Source organism: Octopus bimaculoides, chromosome 3, assembly GCF_001194135.2.
Source record: "Octopus bimaculoides isolate UCB-OBI-ISO-001 chromosome 3, ASM119413v2, whole genome shotgun sequence".
In the NCBI taxonomy this organism is placed as follows: Eukaryota; Metazoa; Mollusca; class Cephalopoda; order Octopoda; family Octopodidae; genus Octopus; species Octopus bimaculoides.
The window spans coordinates 2,285,151-2,291,091 of NC_068983.1; the positions used below are offsets into that span (position 1 = coordinate 2,285,151).

At 39.6% G+C, this 5,941-nt stretch overlaps 1 protein-coding gene across 1 annotated transcript in view; it reads left to right on the plus strand.

Moving 5' to 3' along the window:
- Positions 1–5,941, plus strand: part of LOC106867637 (carboxylesterase 5A-like) — an 80,480-nt gene that overhangs the window by 6,401 nt on the left and 68,138 nt on the right. The gene's annotated exons all lie outside the window — the stretch shown is intronic.

Below are 5,941 nucleotides of genomic sequence, written 5' to 3' on the forward strand. Positions count from 1 at the left end.
TGTGTGTGTGTGTGTGTGTGTGTATTTGTGTGTCTGTGTTTGTGCTCCTATGATTGCTTGACAACCGATGTTGGTGCGTTTGCATCCGCGTATGGTAGCGGTTCGGCAAAAGGGACCGATAGAATAAGTACTACTAGGCTTACAAAGAATAAGTCCCGGGGGTCGATTTATTCGACTAAAAGGCAGCGCTCCAGCATGACCACGGTCAAATGACCGAAACAAATAAATGAACAATATAAAAATACTATAAGAGAGATGCATTCTTTAAGTGAAAATTTTCAAAGCGACGAAATGTGATATTTGTTTTAGTTCGTGATACCATGATGTCGGACAATATTTCTAAAGAAATGTTTGTATCGACAGAAGGATACGTTACCAAATGTCTACGGGGAATTATTGAGTTTTGGTGTTGAATTGCCGTATTTTACTTCAAGTTATGTATGTCTTCGTGTAGAACGTTTCAAATTACAATGGTGTCTCCTTCGCTCTGGTCTTCTTGGAGTAATAGTCTCCTTTTATGGAGAGCATAGTTAGATTAATGACGTTAGGGGAGTCTAAGGTGTCAATTAAGTGTTCAAATGATCTTCAAACAGAAAATATTCTCCAATAAGGAGAAAGCTGGCAGAAGAACGTATCATGTGTGTGTGTGCGTGCTTGGGGGTTATGAGTGTGGCTGTATGAATGTGTGTGCGTGTGTGTGAGCGTTTGTCTATGCGTGCGTGTGTATGTGCGTGCGCGTACGTGTGTGTTGTGTGTGGGAGAGGGCTAATTGTAAGTGTGTGTGCCTGCGAGTGTGTGAGTATATGTGTGTGTGCGTTCATGTGTTTGCATGTAGATTATATGTACGTGAGTATGTATGTGTGTGCGTGTGTGTGTGCGGTGTGTGCACGCGTTCGATGGGGATTATGTGTGTGTACGTGCATGTGTGTGCGTGTGCGTGCGTGTGTGTGTGTGTGTGTGTGTGTGTGTGTGCCGGTGTGCGAGTGTGTGTGTACGTGTGTATGGTTGTGTGTATGTACGTCATGTATGCATATATTTTCAGACACACATACTTACTACATACATATCTACATATAATCTACATCGATAAGAAGCTATTTGATCCATTGTATAAACATAACAAATGTTATAGTGAACCCGAATGATATCTTTAAAATATTTAGTATGCCTGGAAGTTATTATTACCTCCTTCTTAGCGAAGGCGGAGGTATTGTTTATAGTCGTGTTTGTTTGTTTGTCAGTGGACAAAATATCTCAAGAACCGCTGGATGGATTCGGATGAAACTTTCAGAGATGTTTGGCTTCGTGCCTGGCACACACTGATTAGATCTGGAGATCCATCCGGTACCGGTCAAGGACCCTGGATTATTTTTCCTGTTTCTTTTTTTTTTTTTACTTACTTTTTGAGAATAGTCGTTTCCATTTCTAATATTCTCGTTTGTGAGAGCAGCCGAGTTTATTTCAAATATTCTCATTTTAAAAATCATCCATGGCTAATCATTGAGAGGACGTTGATGTTGCTTTGGCGAAGGTTTGCGCCCTTTGAGTGCTCTTGTTGTTGTTAATATCATTAAGGAGGTTAGCTGGCAGAACCGTCAGCATGCCGGACGAAATACTTAGCGGTATTTCGTCTGCCTTTAGGTTCTGAGTTCGAATTCCGCTGAGGTCGATTTGCCTTTCATATTTTCAGGGTCGATAAATTAAGTACCAGTCATGCATCGAGGTCGATGTAATCGACTTACTTCTTCCCCTTAAATTTCAAGCCTTATTCCTATAGTAGAAATGATTATCATCATGTCAAGTTACGAGCTGGCAGAATCGTTAGCACGCCGGACTAAATGCTTGGCGACATTGTGTCCCTCTTTGCATTCTGAGTTCAAATTCCACCGAGGTTGAATTTGCCTTTCATCCTTTTGTGGTCGATAAATTAAATATCAGTCGAGCACTGGAGTCGATGTAATTGACTAGTCCCCTCCCGCCAAATTTCAGCCCTTCTGCCTATTGTAGAAAGGATTATTATTATTAAGTGAGGAAGTAGCGCATGCCATCAAAATTACACTGGGGCACCATATATGCGTTACATGATGATCTCATATCAAGACAAACAGAGCATGACCTTGCAGGTGGGACTCAGAGTAGCACATCCCACTCAAAAGATAACTGAATAAGGGCTCTTTAAGGATGATGAACGAAATACACATATTTCCTTTAGTGAATTATTCAAAACACAAGGAATCTCTCTCGACACATATCTATGATGCTACCCCACTACGCCTGCTTGGGATCAGAGATGCACAGATCGTCAAAAACTAAGGGATACTATTTTCATTTGAGCGATAAGCTGGCAGAATCGTCAGCATGTGGCATTTCATGCGTTATTAAGTTCTGAGTTTGAATGCCACCGCGGTTCACTTTGCTTTTCATCCCTTCGGGATAGATAAAATAAATGCCAGTTGAGTACTGGGGTCGATGCAATGAACTTAACCCCAGTACCTAAATTGCTGGATTTGTGCCAAAATTTGAAACCATTATTATCATCAAATAAATAATATTACTTTTATTAACACTGGAATCTGGCAGGACCGTTACCGCACCGGAAAATACACTTAGCACATTTCGTCCGTTTTTACGTACCGAGTGTAAAATTTGCTGAAGTTGACTTTGCCTTTAAACCTTTCGGAGTCGATAAAAAAGGGACCAGTTGAGCACAGGTTGATATTGTCAACTAAGACTCTTCCTTTAAGATTCGAAGCCATGCACATATGAGACAAAAAAATATTGTTGTTCTTATTCTGTTCTTTTGATTTATTTTATTCTTTTACTAATTTCAGTCAATAAAATACGGCCATGCTGGAACAAAGCTTTGAACAATTATAGTCGAGCAAATTGACGCCAGGACTTATTTTCTTAGGCCTGGTACTTATTCTATCGGTGTCTTTTGTCGAATCGCTATGTTACAGGAACCTATAACACTGACACCAGCTGACAACTGGTGGTGGTTGACAAACACACATACAATATATATACACGACGATCTTCTTTCAGTTTCCGTCTACCAAATCCACTGACAATGCTTTAGTCGGCCTGAGGTTATCGCAGATGAAACTTGCCCAAGGTGCCACACAATGGGACTGAACCCGGAAACATGTGGTTGAGAAGCAAAACTTCTAAGCACAGAGCTACGCCTGATGCTATCTCTTCCATTTGGACCTAATTTTAGTAGGGCTGAGAAATCTACACAGATATTTGAAGCACATTTTATAAAGAGTCAACGCTATTGTCTTCGGAACGTGTCTCTTTATGAAGAGCGATAATGTCGGGAGGTAATGAATCACGTAAAGACAGATAGAAGAGAGAATAGTAGTGTTGAATATACCGGCACTCCGTCGGTTACGACGACCAGGATTCCATTTGATCCGATCAACGGAATAGCTAGTTCGTGAAATTACTGTGCAAGCGGCTGAGCACTCCACAGACACGTGTAACCTTAAGGTTGTCCTCAGGGAGATTCAGCGTGATACAGAGTGCGACCTAGGCTGCCCCTTCTAAATATAAGTACCACTCATTTTTGCTAGATGAGTGGTCAGGGGTAACCTGAAATAAAGTGTCTTGCTCAAGGGTGCAACACGTCGCCGGGAATTGAACTGACGATCGTGACCCGAATACCATAACCCGAAAACCACGCGCCTTCAGTGTTGAATATAAATAAACTGCTATTGAATAAATAATTATTTAAAATTTTTGCATCAACGGACAGCTTGCGGGAGGAGGTATGAGTCGATTAGATCGACCCCAGTGCGCAACTGGTACTTATTTTATTTACCCCAAAAAGGTGACAGGCAAAATCGACCTCCGCGGAATTTGAACTCAGAACGTAGTGACGGGCGAAATACTGCTCAGCATTTCGTCTAGCGTGCTAACGACTCTGCCAGCTCGCTGTCCTGGTATTGAAAGAATAATAAACACCGAGAGAGATAATACAAGAATGAATGACGACGGTTCATATCAAGAGGTTCAATTATAGCTGCCTACCAGTTTGGACACGGTTTCAAATTTTGGCATAAAACCAGACATTTTGAAGGGAAGGGGAAGTTAATTACATCAACCCCAGTACGCAACTGGTACTCAATTTATCTACCCCGAAAGGACCAGAGGCAAAGTCGACCTCGGTGGAATTTGAAATCAGAACGTATGGATAGATGAAATACTGCTAAAACTTTTTTTTTTGCCCGGCATGCTAACCATTCTGACAGTTCGCTGCCTTAGTCTGAGAAAAATATTGAGACACACTAAACCAATGGTTCCCAACCTGGTGTCCGTGGACCCCTGGCGGTCCACAAAGGTAGTACTGGTGGTCCGTGAACTTACTTCAAAATTCCACTTAGTTCATAATTCAACCTAAGTTGTTCTCGATTATACATCGGTTTTCAAAAATAATATATGGAAAAATAAAAAATAATTTAAGTCATTTTACTCGACTTTATTGGAGTCGTAAAATCACCACAAAACCATTAAAATCACATAAAATCATATTACTGCACAATAAATGAGAATAAAATCATATAAAATCATATTAAAATACATACAGTAAATGTTAAGCTACACACCACAAAATAGTGTATCTTAGTGAAAGACATCATGAAATCAGCTGTGTTGTCTAATTCATCGGTTTTTCGGAGCTCATATTGCACTAGAGTTCCAATATCTATCGTTAGATGTCGTTGTCACTCGTGATTCCAGTGATTGTTTTGAATTCAGATTTGTTTACGTCTGTTTATCGGCTGCTTTCTCATTCTCATTCATTTGTGACTGTATTTTTTGTCCTCATGGCCCCTAAGAAAATTCATAGTGAAAGTGCAAAGCGTCATGCTATAACACTGGAAGACAAACTAGCTATGTTAAAATGCCATGAAAAGGGCGAAAAAGTGGTAGCATTTGCATGATCTTTTGGGATGAGTCGGACAACTGTATCGACGATTGTATATAATAAGGAGAGAATTTTAGCACATATCAAATCTGAAACCCCAGGGATGAAGAACACTGTCATCAATAAGAAAAGAGGCAAAATGCTTGAAGATATGGAAAGTCTTCTTTCCCTTTGGATTGTTAAGTTGGAGGAGGAGAATTCCACAGATTTACTTGAAAAAGACAAGCAGCCCCTGACGAACGAGGATTTTATAGAGCTTCACGAGCAGCAAAATAAAGAAGAGGGAGTCGAACCTGAGCCGCGTCACTTTACCATTAAGAAAAGGCAGCAAGCATTCGCACATTCCGGAAAAGATCTTCCAATGTTCGAGGATATGGATCGAAGTTCTTAACGCTTTTCTAAGGTTATGGGGGATTATCACGAAGCTTTAGCTCCTTATAACATAATCCTTGAGGAGAAGAAGAAGACAGTTCAATGAACTCTCAACTGGATTTTTTTAAGTGCATCGAACAACAAGAACAGCCAGAGTCAGTTATTGATATTGACAATCCACAGCCATCTACTTCCGCGATGTAAACAACCAAATTGTATATACATATTGGTAAAATTAAAATAATTTAGTTTTTTTTTACTATTATGAAATAATAATAATTACTGAATTTGTTTCTTAAGCTTAAAAAAGGCTCTTATTTTACCATGTCTTATTTCAAACCGCATTCATAAATAAAGCGTCCGCGATGTACGGTAAACACCACCAAATTGTATTCATAAATTTAGACTATTATTTTTTTACTGTACTGTATTATAAAATAAAAATTATTTGTTTGTAAGCTTAAAACAGATTTTTATTAATCATATATCATTGAAAATGCATTCATAAATAAAGTACAGAATTGGGAACGGTTATCATCGGTTCAGCTGAGAGGCAAATTAATTCTACTTCAGTCGTTTTTCGACATAAGTCGTGTCTCCTGGAACCAATTAAGGACGTAGGGTGAGATATGCCTATATATA